The sequence below is a fragment of the Salvelinus alpinus genome, chromosome 32, assembly GCF_045679555.1.
Source record: "Salvelinus alpinus chromosome 32, SLU_Salpinus.1, whole genome shotgun sequence".
In the NCBI taxonomy this organism is placed as follows: Eukaryota; Metazoa; Chordata; class Actinopteri; order Salmoniformes; family Salmonidae; genus Salvelinus; species Salvelinus alpinus.
This window is the reverse complement of record NC_092117.1, coordinates 20,334,842-20,350,838: the sequence shown is the minus strand read 5'-3', so window position 1 is coordinate 20,350,838 and position 15,997 is coordinate 20,334,842. Positions and strand designations below refer to the sequence as shown.

At 41.3% G+C, this 15,997-nt stretch overlaps 1 protein-coding gene across 4 annotated transcripts in view; it reads right to left on the bottom strand.

The window, feature by feature from the left end:
* LOC139562361 (carbohydrate sulfotransferase 15-like) overlaps window positions 1-15,602 on the bottom strand; it is a 38,654-nt gene extending 23,052 nt beyond the window's left edge. For 3 of the 4 annotated variants that reach the window (XM_071380035.1, XM_071380036.1, XM_071380037.1), the window contains exon 1: window positions 15,380-15,601. The gene's annotated coding sequence lies outside the window, so the exon portion shown is untranslated. Of the gene's footprint in view, window positions 1-15,379 lie in introns of all 4 variants that reach the window. The other variant, XM_071380038.1, reaches the window with a different exon arrangement.
* Window positions 15,603-15,997: the final 395 nt, after the last annotated feature.

The following is a 15,997-nucleotide window of genomic DNA, read 5'->3' as shown; positions in this document are numbered from 1 at the left end:
GAATCTAGGTTTGGCGGATGCCAGGAGAACGCTACCTGCCCAATTGCATAATGACAACTGTAAAGTTTGGTGAAGGAGGAATAATGGTCTGGTGCTGTTTTTTAATGGTTCGGGCTAGTCCCCTTAGTTCCAGTGAAGGGAAATCTAGTCTTTTTAAACCTCAAATACACTACAAGTTTTACATTTCCTGCAACAGTAGGGCCGGGATGATACCAGTTTCATAATATTTTTTTCCATGGCAAAAATGAAAACAACATAATGATGTTAGTTTCCAACATTAGAAGTTAAATCCGCTTTGTGTTTTGTTTTACTTCCCATCCAAATAATGAGTATTGCGATACTGGTATCGTCCGGGCCCTATGCAACAAGGTGATCAAATTAAGATCCTACATCTGTACTGGTACTGGTGGAGGAGGGAGGGGAGATATAAAGCTGAAAGCAGGGTTCTGCCCTCTCTTCTGTGTCTTATTTTTGTTGTTGGGGGGGGCAGTCTGCTCTACCGCTGAGGAATGAGCTAACGTAAAACACACCCGACCCCCCACACTCAGGAGGGCACGGAAACACCTGAATACACAAATTAAAACTTTAAAAATAGCAGGTCTCCTTGTAATGATATGCAGTTACAAGACAGATGCCTACAGACTCAGGGACATGGAAACCCTGCAGCCCCAAATCTCATGTTTAACTTCCTCTGTAAACACAGAAGGGATGTCTTCAGGAGCCCATTACAGCAGGTCTCTCCCTTTCCCACACACCTGTCCACCAAGGTACACACACAAACCCCCAACAGTGACCGTACGCACATATTGTCACGAACCGGCTCGAAGTTCGTAACAAAAAGGGAGACAAATGGAGATAAGGAATAACAAAATATATTTATTAACTAAAGTAAACTAAACACAATTAACAATGGTGTGTGTAGTCAGTAATCAGTAGTGTAAGTGAGTGGTTGCGTGCAAAAATGTGATAATGAGGGGTGTTGAAAGGTGCCAACGCAAACAAACAAAACAGCCACAAACAAAATCTAAGTGTGTCTGCATGGAGAGAGTCTCCTCAATGAATGAGGAAGAGGTGTATTTATCCTGGGACACACCCAAGCCCAGGTGTGTCCCATTTTGCTGACGACACTCGCAGCTCCGCCCACCGGCATCCTAATAAAGAAAACAAGAGCAAAGAGAAAGAATACGGCAGACAGAGTGGGAGGGTCGTCACAATATCCCAACCATAAGCCAAGGAGTACAGGCAACATCCGCAGTGAGTTAAAAGTTGAGCTGCCACTTTCAAGGAGCGGGACACTAATCCGGACTCTTATAAGACATCTCGCTATGACCTCCTACGAGCCATCAAACAGGCAAAGCGTCAATACAGGATTAAGATTGAATCCTAATACCCCGGCTCTGATGCTGGTCGGATGTAGCAGGGCTTGCAAACTATCACGGATTACAAAGAGACACCCAGCCGCGAGCTGCCCAGTGACACAAGCCAAATGCCTTCTATGTTCACTTCGAGGAATGCAACACTGAACCATGCATGAGAGCACCAGCAGTTCCAGACAACTGTGTGATCTCGCTCTCCGTAGCAGATGTGATTAAAACCTTTTGTCAATAGGGGGAGCTGTTAGCATTATTTATTTTTTTACATTTCCAAATTAAACTGCCTCGTACTCAATTCTTGCTCGTACAATATGCATATTATTATTACTATTGGATAGAAAACAATCTCTAGTTTCTAAAACCGTTTGAATTATGTCTGTGGGTGAACCAGAACTCTTTCTACAGCGAAACTCATGACAGGACATGCGAAGCTCTGAAAAATAGTCTCTGATCTCGGATCAGTTTAAAACTCTGTGTGTGCCCTATGGCTTGACATGAACTGCACCCGCCTTCCCCTGGATGTCAGTAACCAATGAGAAGTGGAATGGTGTCTCTACGTGTTTGTCAGAGTTTTTAAAAGGGAATGGAGTGAGATGTCCCTTCTTTTCGACGCTTGCCAGGACGCAAGGGAGGACATCAGAATCGCATGCTCAAAAGCTCTCGTTATTGATCAAAGATATATCCGTCTGTGATTTAATTCGATATAGGTGTTAGAAACATCATAACGAAGTTATCTGAAACCGATTTATATCAGTTTATGCGAGTATATTGCTATTTTTCTGAATTTCCTTAGTATTGCGTTTGAGGATTTGGGCATGTGTGTGCCGTGTAGCTATCGTTAGCTGCTAGTTTCGAAGTTGAGGAGGTCATTTTACAACAAAGCAACGATTCTTTTGGACAAAGGACACATTGCCCAAGATACTGATGGAAGCTCGTCCAAAAGTAAGAGTTATTTATGATTTTATTCCGTATTTATGTGGAAAAATGTAAACACAGTTGTCAGCCATTTTTTGCGGCACTAGTCTGGCTGTAACTCACAATGTATGTCTAGTAACGTAAATTTTAAAAATCTAAATCAGCGGTTGCATTAATAACCAATGCATCTTTCATTAGCTGTCCAACCTGTATTTTTTTAGTCAATCTAATCGATAAATAATCGTAAACATAGGTGCCTTTCCAAGATGGCGCCGGCCCGAATGCATGCCATGTTTTGACAGATTACATTGCATAACCACGATTTGTGCTGCTAAATATGCACATTTTCTATATTTTCTACTATATGCATTGTGTAATATGATGTTACAGGACTGTCATCTGAAGAATTCTGAGAAGGTTAGTGAAAAATTTAATATATTTTGGTGGCGATAACGTTATCGCCCCTTTTGCCTTGATTTAATGCTGGTGTGATGTTAGCTCATGTGGTATGCTAATATAACGATATATTGTGTTTTCGCTGTAAAACACTTAGAAAATCTGAAATATTGTCTGGATTCACAAGATCTGTGTCTTTCGATTGCTGTAGGCTGTGTATTTTTCAGAAATGTTTTAGGATGAGTATTTGGGTAATTGACGTCGGTCTCTGTAATTATTCCGGCTGCTTCCAACGCTATTTCAGATTGCAGCTGCAATGTACAACTGTGATTTATACCTGAAAAATGCAAATTTTTCAAAAAAAAACATATCCTATACCATAAATATGTTATCAGACTGTCATCTTATGAAGTTGTTTCTTGGTTAGTGGCTATATATATATCTTTATTTAGTCGAATTAGTGATAGCTACTGATGGAGTAAAAAACTGGTGGAGTAAAAAAAGTGGTGTCTTTTGCTAACGTGGTTAGCTAATAGATTTACATATTGTGTCTTCCCTGTAAAACATTTTAAAAATCAGAAATGATGGCTGGATTCACAAGATTTGTATCTTTCATCTGGTGTCTTGGACTTGTGATTTAATGATATTTAGATGCTTGTATTTACTTGTGACGCTATGCTAGGCTATGCTAGTCAGCTTTTTTACTGTGGGGGGTGCTCCCGGATCCGGGATGAGTACCAAGTAAAAGTTAAGAACTTTAAACAGGTTAACATTCACAAGGCCCTGCGACCAGACGGATTACCAGGACACATACTCAGAGCATGCACTGACCAGCTGGCGGGTGGCTTTACTGACATTTTCAACCTCTCCCTGACCTTTTCTGTAATACCTACATGTTTCAAGCAGACCACCATAGTCCCTGTGCCCAAGAACGCCAAGATAACCTGTCTAAATGAATATTGCTCCACAGCAATTCACATCTATAGCCATGAAATGCTTTGAAAGGCTGGTCATGGATCACATCAACCCCATCATCCCAGACACCCCGGACCCACTCCAATTCGCATACCGCCACAACAGATCCACAGATGACACAACCTCTATTGCACTCCACACTGCTCTCTCCGACCTGGACAAGAGGAACACCTATGTGAGAATGTTGTTCATTGACTACAGCTCAGCATTCAACACCATAGTGCCTCCCAAGCTCATCACTAAGCTATGGACCCTGGGACTAAACACCTCCTTCTGCAATTGGATCCTGGACGTCCTGAAGAGCCGGCCCCAGTTGGTGAGTAGGTTATGCAGTCACCTGTATTTCAAAGCCTCCATATCCATCCATCCATCCACCCACACACACACACACCCACACACCCACCCACCCACCCACACACCCACACACCCACACACCCACACACACACACACACACACACACACACACACACACACACGGCAATCAGCCCCCTCTTCACCCCTCTCTGTGCTGTGGGAGAATGTGACAGGCAGCAGCCCAGTGGGATTACTAGGTAGGCTTTCAAAGACACAAAGTACTATCATAGGGGATGTCTCCTTCCTTTAAAGTACTCGCTTTCATCCATGTTATGGAATGGGAGTGTAAAGTATTTTTTTTTTTACTGAATATATTCAGACGTCAACATTTCCTCAATCAAAGTTTGTACCGACAGATGTAGCCAATTGAATAGCATATCATTATAGAAAATGCATCCTCCAATTGCAACGTCTGCATATGCCCACACATATTGTCTGAAGAAAGGGTTGTATTTTAATACCCTCAAACACCAAGCATACAGGAGGCTACCTAATTTCAAAATAGGCCATCATCACGGTCAATGGTGAATGATAATTATTCAAGTTTTACCGATGAAACATCCAAACTGCATCTCCATGGCAATGACTTGATTGATCTCAATCAGTTTCATGGGAATATTAATTTAGAGTGAATTAGAGCAGATGGTATTAACAAACTATAGCCTTTCTTGTATTGTTTCAATCAAAGCGTACAGTGCATTTGTAAAGTATTCAGACCCCTTTACTTTTTCCATATTTTGTTACAGCCTTATAAAATGGATGAAATAATTTTTCCCCCTCATCAATCTACACACAATACCCCATAATGACAAGGCAAAAATAGGTTTAGAAATTTTTGCAAATGTTTTTTTTTAGTATTGGGTATTCAGACCCTTTGCTATGAGACTCGAAATTGAGCGCAGGTGCATACTGTTTCCATTGATCATCATTGAGATGTTTCAGCCACTCCTCAGTAAAAGGCAGATGACAGCCCACTTGGAGTTTGCCAAAAGGCACCTAAAGACTCTCAGACCATGAGAAACAAGATTCTCTTGTCTGATTAAATCAAAATTGAACTCTTTGGCCTGAATGCCAAGCATCATGCTGTGGGAATGTTTCTCAGCGGAGGGACTGGGAGACAAGTCAGGATCGAGGGAAAGACGAACTGAGCAAAGTATAGAGACATCCTTGATGAAAACCTGCTCCAGAGCACTCTGGACCTCAGAATGGGGCGTTGTCCAAAAGGACAATATTTACCCCCCAAAATAAAGTAAAAAAATTAAAGACCAACAATAAAATAACAATAACTATGCTACATACAGGGGATACCAGTACAGAGTCAATGTGTGGGAGTACAGGTTAGTTGAGATAATTGAGGTAATATGTACATGTAGGTAGGGGTACGCACAGATAATAAATGGCAAGTAGCAGCAATGTAAAAAAGGGGTTGGGGGGGGGGTCAATGCAAATAGTCCGGGTAGCCATTTGATTAGCTGTTCAGCAGTATTATGGCTTGGGGGTAGAAGCTGTTAAGCCTTTTTGGACCTAGACTTGGCGCTCCGGTACCACTTGCCGTGCGGTAGCAGAGAGGACAGTCTTTGACTAGGGTAGCTTTGGTCATTTTTAGGGCCTTCCTCTGACACCGCCTGGTATAGAGGTCCTGGAAGGCAGGAAGCTTGGCCCCAGTGATGTACTGGGCCACACGCACTGCCCTCTGGTGCGCCTTGCGGTCCGATATGGAACAATTGCCATTACAGATGGTGATGCAACCATTCAGGATGCTCTCGATGGTGCAGCTGTATAACTTTTTGAGGATATGAGGACCCATGCCAAATCTTTTCAGTCTCCTGTGGGAGAATAGGCGTTGTCGTGCCCTCTTCATGACTATCTTGGTGTGTTTAGACCATGATAGTTTGTTGGTGATTTGGACACCAAGGAACTTGGAAGCACTCAACCTTCTCTGTGCTGGGCCCTCCTTTTCCTGTAGTCCACAATCATGTCCTTTGTTTTGATCACGTTGAGGGAAAGGTTTATGTCCTGGCACCACACTGCCATGTCTCTGATCTCCTTCCTATAGGCTGCCTCCTCGTTGTTGGTGATCTGGCCTACCACCTGCTTTGATCGAACGTTACAAAATGAGCACCATTGTGAGAAATGATAATCTTCTATTTGTAATAATAAAAATAAGTGATGAGTATGACTATTCGGCGTAGGCAACAGATCTTGATGATATGTCATTTTAATTCAAGCGATAGGAGTGCCCTTCGTGGTGCTGAAAGGACAGCCCCAGAATAGCACAATGATGTTAATTCTTTAGAGTCTAAGACGGGGGGAGGTGCTAAGCTTACCTATGGAATTGATTTAAGATGGCCATACTATTGATCATTTAGCTATTTGATTTAGAATTTTGGGTGTAAGAAAAAAAATAATAAACAAAGATATTGATTTTGGCCTTTACTACTAAAGCCTATAGAAATGCATTGGATAACACATTCAGAAATGGCAAAAACGACAGTCAATAGCTAAATCATAAGAAACAAGGTTTTGAAGTATCTGTCCTAAATCTAAGAGATATATATATTAACAGAGTTTTTTTTATATGTTTTTTTTTACACATATTTAACCCCTTTCGTTGGGTTGCCACAAAACTACCTCTAACGTCCATTTGTTGAACCAACTTGTAATGCTGAAGGATAGCTGAAGGATAGCTCTGCCATTCAGCCAGTTCACGAACAAACCACAACAATGTGCAGTAACCTATAGCCTAATAGCCATGGTATATTGGTATAGCTATTTGTAGGCTATAGTCTAATGTAAATACAAATACATATAGTTTAGTTTATTACTTCGACCATTTAGAAAAAACAAGCACCCTTGGAAAAACTTGAAAAAGCCATCCATGCACATGAGCAAAATCATGAAGGATAACACACAATACAATCTGGGACTTATTTCCATTGTGGTCCTCTTGAAACAAGATGGCTAGACAAGATCGAACACGGTTGAACACAGTATGACAGCACCAGATCCTACTCCTTCTGATCTGGCAGACTCACTAAACACAAATGCTTTGTTTGTAAATTATGAGTGTTGGAGTGTGACCCTGGCTACATGTAAAAAAAAAAAGTATAATAATTGTGCCATCTGGTTTGCTTAATATAATATAATGTTAAATTGTTCGTACTTTTACTGTTGATACTTATATCGTACATTTTAGCAACTACATTTACTTTTGATACTAAAGTATTTTTAAAACCAAATACTTTTACTGAAGTAGTCATTTTCTATTAAGGTATCTTTACTTTTACTCAAGTATGACAATTGGATACTTTTTCCACCACTGGGGGTCATTCATATGGGCACAGAAGACATCAAACAGTTTACCTTATTTTTAAAGCTGCCCAGAGAGGATGTCGTTTTTAAGGGCAGAGGCAACTCATTCTACTCGGAGGCTCCAGTATACAAGAAAGTACATTTCCCAGCATTACTCCTGAACCTCTATAAGCATACATTAGCAACACCTGATCTGGTGCTGTGATTGTGTGTGTCCCTAACATGGTGAAAGTAGTCAGTTAAATATCTGGGCGCAGAACCATAAATACTCCTGTAAACCATACCTAGTCTAATCTGGGACACCCTAGCATCAACAGGCAGCCAGTTGAGTTCCTGAAAGCAGCTCCTGCCTATGTGAGTACGTGGACTCACCTTCAATACTACCCTGATCAGCTTATTCTGGGATATCTGGAGCTTGCCCTTCATAAGCTTAGATAAGTCCCCAAACTAGGAAGTACTAGCGTAGTCAAAATGGCATTGAATAAGGGCAGTGGCTAGTATTTTCATGGAGTTCTTATCAAGCAGCTTGGACTTTCTAGCCAAAAACTCAGTCCTGGCATTAACCTTCCCTCGCACTTTAGTAGCCATGCTCACACCTCCCAAGCTTCCATCAAGGATGCATCCCAGGTAGCTAACAAAGGTTTTAGTAGTCAGCACCTCACCCCTTAACTCCATTATGATTTCAGAGATCCTACTGTACTCAATTCAGGTCTGGATCCAAAAAGAATTGCCTCAGTTTTACCTTAGTGCAGAGATGGTGCATTATCTCCAAGCCATTTGCTAATGTTAGTAAGCTCTGTGCTAAATATGCTCTCCAACATAGTTTTACTTCGTGCGACACAGGAAGGGTCGAGTCATCCGCATAAAGGAAAAGACGGCAAGAACAAGCATCTTTCATATCGTTAATATACAGTAAAAACAGTAGAGGCCCAAGCACGCTCCCCTGCGGAATGTCACAACTCATTGGTTTTGCCTGAGACAGTGAACCATTATCCTCTACTACTTGCTCCCTTCCTGATAAATAGGACTTTACCCAGCCTAGAGGGATACTGCTTAACCCCAGTGCCTCCAGTTTGGAGATTAGGAGACAGTGGTTAACTGTATTAAAGGCCTTCTGTAGGTCAAGCAGTACCATTCCACAGAGATTTCCCTCATCAATCTCTTTCCTGATGAAGTCAGTCAAGTAAAGTAGACATGAATCAGTGGAGTATGTTTTTCTAAAACCCGACTAAAAATCATACATTAGACTTTGTTTGTTGACATGTACATGAGCAAGTGTATTAATACAACTCTCTCCAGGATCTTTGATGTTATACTGAGGATAGATACAGGCTTATAATTCCCAGGTTCAGACCTTATCCCCTTCTTATACAGAGGTATAACTTTAGTGTGTTTAATGTCCCTGGGAAAGGTGGCTTGTTCAAAAGAGAGGTTAACGATATGCGTAATACAAGGGGCAATTTGCTCAGCAGAATCTATAAGAAACCTTGTGTAACAGTATAACTTTAGTCCGTCCCCTCGCCCCGGGCGCGAACCAGGGACCCTCTGCACACATCAACAACAGTCACCAACGAAGCATCGTTACCCATCGCTCCACAAAAGCCACGGCCCTTGCAGAGCAAGGGGAACCACTACTTCAAGGTCTCAGAGCAAGTGACGTCACCGATTGAAAGGCTATTAGCGCGCACCACCGCTAACTAGCTAGCCATTTCACATCCGTTACACTTGCAGGAATGTTATCCAGGCCTGTGGCTTTAGAACATTTAAGCTCTGCTAGCATACTTGCTATTTTGGCTGTTGCTACCTTTGCAAAAGAAAAAGAGTTTGGCTGAACCCCTAACTCGGCATAATACTTCTTGACTTGGTCATTCCCATACAAACCACAACTGGCAGGCAGCTTGCTAGCCAGCTTACTGGAAACAGAAGTAATAAAAGAGTTGAATTCATTGGCAACCTCTGCTTTTTCATATACCATCTCCCCCCTGATGTTCAGCCTAATATTGTTTAGTTTGTTTTTGGTAGTACTACTACAGCCTAGTTAAATTATTTTGGGTCTTTTCTTTTCAATGATTTTATCAGCAAAGTAACCTCTTTTAGCTTCATCCATCCTGCTCTATGCTTCATTTCTGTGACGTTTATATAGGACAAAATCCAGCTGCTCTTGAGAGTTCTTAAATTTGGCCTTATTCCTTGCTTGGATAGACTCTAGAATCTCATGATTAAACCAAGGGCTAGATCTCTGCTTTATCCTGACCCGTCTAATGGGAGCCATCACATTCACCTCACCAAGGAATCCACATTTAAAGACTTCACAGGCACTGTCTACCCCTACACTATCCAGCACAGGTGACCAGTCAATTTTAGCCACTTAAACATTTCAACACAGTATTTTTTGAGTCCTCTGATTCTAACAGTTGTGACACTTAAATGTATCTTTAAAAACTCTCCTTGTGCAAAATGTAATAAAATGATCACTGATTCCATATACTATTACTCCACTCTGCTATATTTTGGATTGATCAGACACCAATATTAAGTCAATCATACTTTACACTGTTTCACATACCCTAGTGGGATCTTTTATCAATTGGGTCAGAGAAAGTGATCTACAGAAGTGCAAAAATACATTGTGGGTTGTGCTATCCTTTTTGCAAACATCATTATTGAAACCCCCTAACAAAATTATTTCCTTCACCAGGGAATCATTACAATTTTACAACAATTTAAGACCTTCATTGAATGCAATCTGATTGCGCGGCCTGTAACACACCCAACAAAATCGGCTTGGTTTTGGAAAGGCAAATATCCAACCAGACAATCTCCAGCTTAATATCATTGCACTGTTTGCAAGGATAACTTTATTGTGAGTAGGCATTTCATTGTATTGTGAAGCTTACACACTCTATTATAAATAAACGTTGATTTGATTAGTTTTGCGGACATGAGGCGGTCATGGTCACGCAACCAGGTAACCCTGCCTGCGAAATTCAAAACCAGTGTCTGCCCTCAGCCCAATTGGGAATTTCCTATTGGTCTAAGACATTGGTTGCTCCTGTGGGAGACCTAGGTTCATATCCCATGGTTACAATATACAGTACTGTACAAAAGAAAACAGAGAGGTGAACTATCAATTCATATAATTTATTTGCATAGATTAAACATTCTATCAAATCAATTGAACAAGCAGTGAACATAAATAATTGCAGGAAATTTGTTTTAAAACAGCCATAAAATCAAGCTTTTGGTGTGGTGTATTGATGTATCTCAATAAACTATAACCTACATGCATTATTACCTCCAACTTGGACCAATTCACATTTCCAATTGGCCACCCTGACATACCAAGCTAGAACGGGCCCTGCATCTCAACCTATAGCCAATGAAGGCTAAATATCACAAGCAGGGCTACAGCAACTTCCAGAGAGTCAGGCTCCTTGGGCTATGCGGTGGCCACTCTGGTTGGGGTGTCCTTGGCAGAACGGTGTAACCAAGTGGTCACATATCATTCTGGGTTCCATTGCGCAAGACGGGTCCGTGGAGGTTTATGAACGTCAAGGCAGACACACAGTGAATTTGGATTTTTTTGTAATGTTCTGATTGGCCAAGGTGATCAAGACTCCGACGAGCCTCCGCATTGCACACGTGTAGTCTATAGTTTTTCATCATTCTCGCCACCATCAGAGAAAAGACAGGGAAGAAACCACCATTTACCTCTAGGCTACGATACATATTTATTTGGTTTGTGATTCTATAATTTTTCATGGAATTTTTGTGGTAATTAAATATAATTTATTTAGAATTTATCCGAATACATTTTCCAGAAATTGTTTAACCAGTACATTGTATTCTTAAATTGAAAAAAAGTGAGGGAGTGCCACTCCTCCGCACTCTGGCAGCACTACACCCCTGGTATTTACAGCCTTCACAAAGATCTGCTTTGGGCAGGATTAACTACAGAAAAGGAGAAGGAAATAAAATACTACAGAGAGTGTGTTCTCTTTATAAATCATGCCATTATTTCAGATAAAATATGACATTAAAAAGTATTCTCTTCCCTCTCTCTCCTCATACTCCGTCTCCTTTACCCATTCTACATTTCTCCTTCCTCTCACATTGACTGACTATAGACAACTCTTGCCTGACTTTGTTGTGCAGTCCATCTCTCTCTTAATACTCTGTCGTTCCAGAGACTTGGCAAAGCAGTTGAAGAGGAGAGTAAGAAAGTGAACTAATCCTGTCTACATGTTTACCACTTCCAGAGGAATGTCTTGTTCAGAACACTCTGTGAGGGGCTACCGGGATTGGGAAAGAGATGGCACAAAAACACAACCATTGCAAAAGAGTGCGATAAGAGAGGAATCCCCTTCTGTTAGGGGAGATTTGTGATTTATATTGTGCAAAACAATAAGTAAAAACTAGGCTTTGTGGTAAAAAGAACTGGAACGCATTGGAATAACAGCACACTGTTCATCACCCTCCATTGAGAATAAGTGCATCCAGGTAGAGAACATACTCTGGGCCAGGCCTAAGGCTAAGTACAATTAGATGTTGGCAGGGACATAGCCTTAGGCCTGGCCCAGAGTAAGTCCGGTTACATGTTGGCAGGGAAACCAAAATGTGTTCTTAGAAGAACACAGAGATCTGGAAGTCTGATTAATTTACCTCATTGGGTCAGATTAGGTTTCTTTTTTCCACCATTATTTTTGTTACAGAGAAAGAGAGTGATTCACTACTGAAATATATCAACATCAGGCTATTTTCTCTCATTTCTGAAAATGTAATGAACATGTAACCACAAAAATCTTTCCCTCAATATTTTAACTTTGACATTCATTGGAGGGTTGTGTCTGTAAGTTAATGAACTCGCAACCCCATTGACACGGGTTGAATATCTATGCAACTAAAGACTCTTACCGGCAGCAACTATTACATTAGCACAAGGGCTCCCAAACTGGCGTAATCACCCCGATTCTATGAACCAAGCTCAATTTTTTATTTCAGAGTTTCTCTCGCAACCCCATTTTCAAATCAGGTGACCCCACATGGGGTCGCGAACGCTAGTTTGGGAAAATGGGGATTTCAAAGGAGTCTATAAGACCTATATTGTATGTCCATGTCCTATCACTTGAGAGATAAGGATAATTAGCCTAGTGTTGTAAGAGTCATTCCCAAAAGACACTGTTTTCACTGGTGAGGTCTTGACAAGTTCAGGACAGCAGGTCATTGCAGTCCAGTGCTGGGCCATCTGGCACCAAGCTGTGGTTTTGAGCTAAGATCTGTATGTTTCTATTGAAGTGTGGGACCATTGCACGGTGCTTTAATGTCATTAAAACTTCATAACAACCAAGGTTATGTTGAAAGGTTCCTCCTACTGTTTAACAGGTGCATTTTCAGTGAGGGGGAAAGAGGACAGGGGGCAATGGACCAATGGGGACAGGAGGTATACAGAAGATGTGGAACTATGACTGAATGGGGGAAAAGCATAACATGGCAACAGACAAACCACTGTAAAATAGATTACAAGTATCTAGAGCCATAAATGTAGATATACGTCTCTGTATCTATCTATTCAAAGGAATGTATTTGATGGGTGGGAATATCATGGAATCCTGTGGTTAGATGTACCTTGAATGGCCTGGAACAGCAGATAGCAAATGCACTAAATCTTTGTTATGGCCCACAGAAGATAAATGATGTCAGCACAGCCTATTAAATGTGAGTAGCCCTTGGGGAATAGACTCTCTCTGCCTGATCACTAACTGGGCATCGATCAACTCAATCAATAGCTGCCATGGAGGAAGGGGTGGGACTTGCGTTAGCATTACCCATAAAACAACAGATAACGATCTTCATGACTCAAAAACAAGTCAAGGCGTCAGGCTAATATGCCTACTCCTCCACTGAGCCCATCAATCCGAGGATGTAGCTACAGTATATGGATAGAAAAGAGCAGAAGCTCTCCAAGGAGGTCTACTGTACTACAGCACTCTAAGAAGCTGCCACTGTTTAGAGGCAAAGCGTCACACTGAAGATATAAAGTAACAGTGATGTTGAAGCTTCCATCGGGAAGTCTATCGATCATTTCACCTGTCTTCTCCTTCTCCCTGGACTAGGGTCAGCAGTGTGGTTGGCTGCTCTTGCTGTGAAACTGCTTAGACACACAGACTGTCATCACCACTGTTGTGGTTCTGAGCATGGATCCTGGGTTGTGCATGCACGCACGCACACACAAAAGCTATTCCTAAAATGACTAAGTATTTTTTCCCCCAATTTGGGCTTGGCGGCAGGGTAGGGTAAGCTTCCCCATAGCAATCTCTTTTCATGCTTTCAACATGACCAAAGTGTACAACATAGTGCCAAGAGAAACACAGCCTTGGTGTCTCAAAAGCTCCCAACTTTTGCTCAGCCTATGGGTGACCACGAAACCTCTAGTCCAGTGATTCAACCTCCAGGGTAGGGCACAAACATGGAAAAACAGGTACTGGGGAGACTGAGTTAAGAAGAGGTCCTCCAACCTCAACCACCCACTTCTCCCTAACCCCGACCCACCGCTTGCTCAAAGGCACTTTAAGCGTAAGTCAACATGAGTCCACAGAGACAGGTTTATCCAAAGGTCATCTGTCTACCTACCATGGCCTCACGTCAGAGCACTGAGCAATAGCCTACCACAGCTCTCAGACAGGAGGGGGAGAGGAAGTGGAGAAAACGTCAGAAGGAAACAGTGGGCACTCTGACATCTGGCAGATGACAGATTGTACCACTGATTCAGACATCAAACACCTCTGGATACCGGTGGATGATTCATGCAATATTGTATTGCCATCCTACCTGACAGGTGTGTGTGTGTGTGTGTGTGTGTGTGTGTGTGTGTGTGTGTGTGTGTGTGTGTGTGTGTGTGTGTGTGTGTGTGTGTGTGTGTGTGTGTGTGTGTGTGTGTTTAGATATAAAGTAATGAAACAATTAAATTGTGAGAGAGAAGAAACTACATTTCTGATGTGCCGAGAAATTAATTTGTTAATTCCACCTCATGGAATAGCCTTTTGTGGTTTAGTCTCTGATGGACTAGAAGAGGATTCGACCTCCAGGAATGACACTGAGACATTCTACAGCTGTTCACTGAGGAAAAATAAGTCTGCCTCAGAAGAGCTTTCTGACACAGCTCCTATCTGAGCAAGCACCTCTATAATATATTTCGTTTTGATTTACATTTGGTTGAGTTGTCAACTACTGTGAATTCAATGTGAAATCAACAAAACATTTCACCATGTCATTGGATTTAGGTTCAAAGTTGAGTGAAAAAAAAGACTAAATTCCCTTACATTGATTACTTTTTGCAAATCCAACCAGTTTTCCACCACGATCAAATTTAGTTTTTGGTTTGAAATGAAGTGGGAACAATGTTGATTACACCAGTTTATGCTCAGTGGCAGGTGGAAATGCAATTTGGCATTCAATTTGGCCCCAATAGTGTGTTAGATATAATGTGTTAGTGGATGTAATCTTCAATTAATGGGTACACATTTAGTTCACCCTAAGGGCACAGTTTGTCTTTATATATCTTCTAATGCAATCTATTGTAGGAGTACATAGCCACAAAGCATTAAACTAACTGGCTGCTCCTTGTGTGTTGAAACTCTAGTTTGATTCCAAGATGAGAACATTAAAATGTTGACAACTCACAAAGATGGTCACTGTCGCTAAAATATTGGCATGGCCATTGAAATTTACTCAGGATAGGCTAATTTACAAAACTTAATTTTCTGCAAAATGTTGAAGTTGGTTATCAGAAACAAGTACATTGCCGGTTCCATTATTTATTTTGTTCATAAAAGTCATCACAAGTTGGAGTGAAGGCTATATATAGTACAACCCCTGAATAGGGTAAATATTTCTAGGTGGAATAGCAGTACTCTACGAGAGAATGCTCTCATTATTAAGCCACAGTAGGACCACCAACTTTGTTTGGTTTGCATATCGGGCAAAAGAAAACGGTCAAATGTTGCCTACACATGCTGGTAATAACGAGTGGACAAATTATATTGCTGTTACTCACGTTCAAGATCCGATGAATCAATCAACGCGACTTCTTTGCGCGCTCTTCATGAACATTCCATATCCATTCTAGTAATACAAAATTAACTCAGTTTTGTCTCAATAAGGTAAGGTATACGAGTTTACACAAGCACATTATTATGAATTCACAACTGCGTTCTTTTGAATGGCACTCTATCAAACACTGGTTGTATAGCGCGGGCGTTTAGTGACTATCAAGCAATGAGCTAAATGGGATACTTCGGATGTCCACACTCTGACGTCACTACATTGAAATTCTAATTCAAAAGGGTTAAATTAAGGTAACAGTTGAGGTTAGGATTTAGGGCATGGACATCCCAAGGATCACATAAAGCAATAACCTATGTAGCATCTCGTCTCTCCAGATTATTTTTACCGAGCTGCAAGACAAGGGAAGAGAGGAATTGGGTACTGGACAGCCGCAATAATCACAGCAATACAACGAACATTCCTGCTGTAGGCGACACCAGTGTCTGCATTTCTAGCCCCTTCTACTATCCTTAATTGAAAAGCTGCAGACTGATTAAATCTAGTTATGATGCAAAACTAGGGTCATAAATTAAGGTTGGCAGAAATATTTAGGAAAATTTTCAAAAAG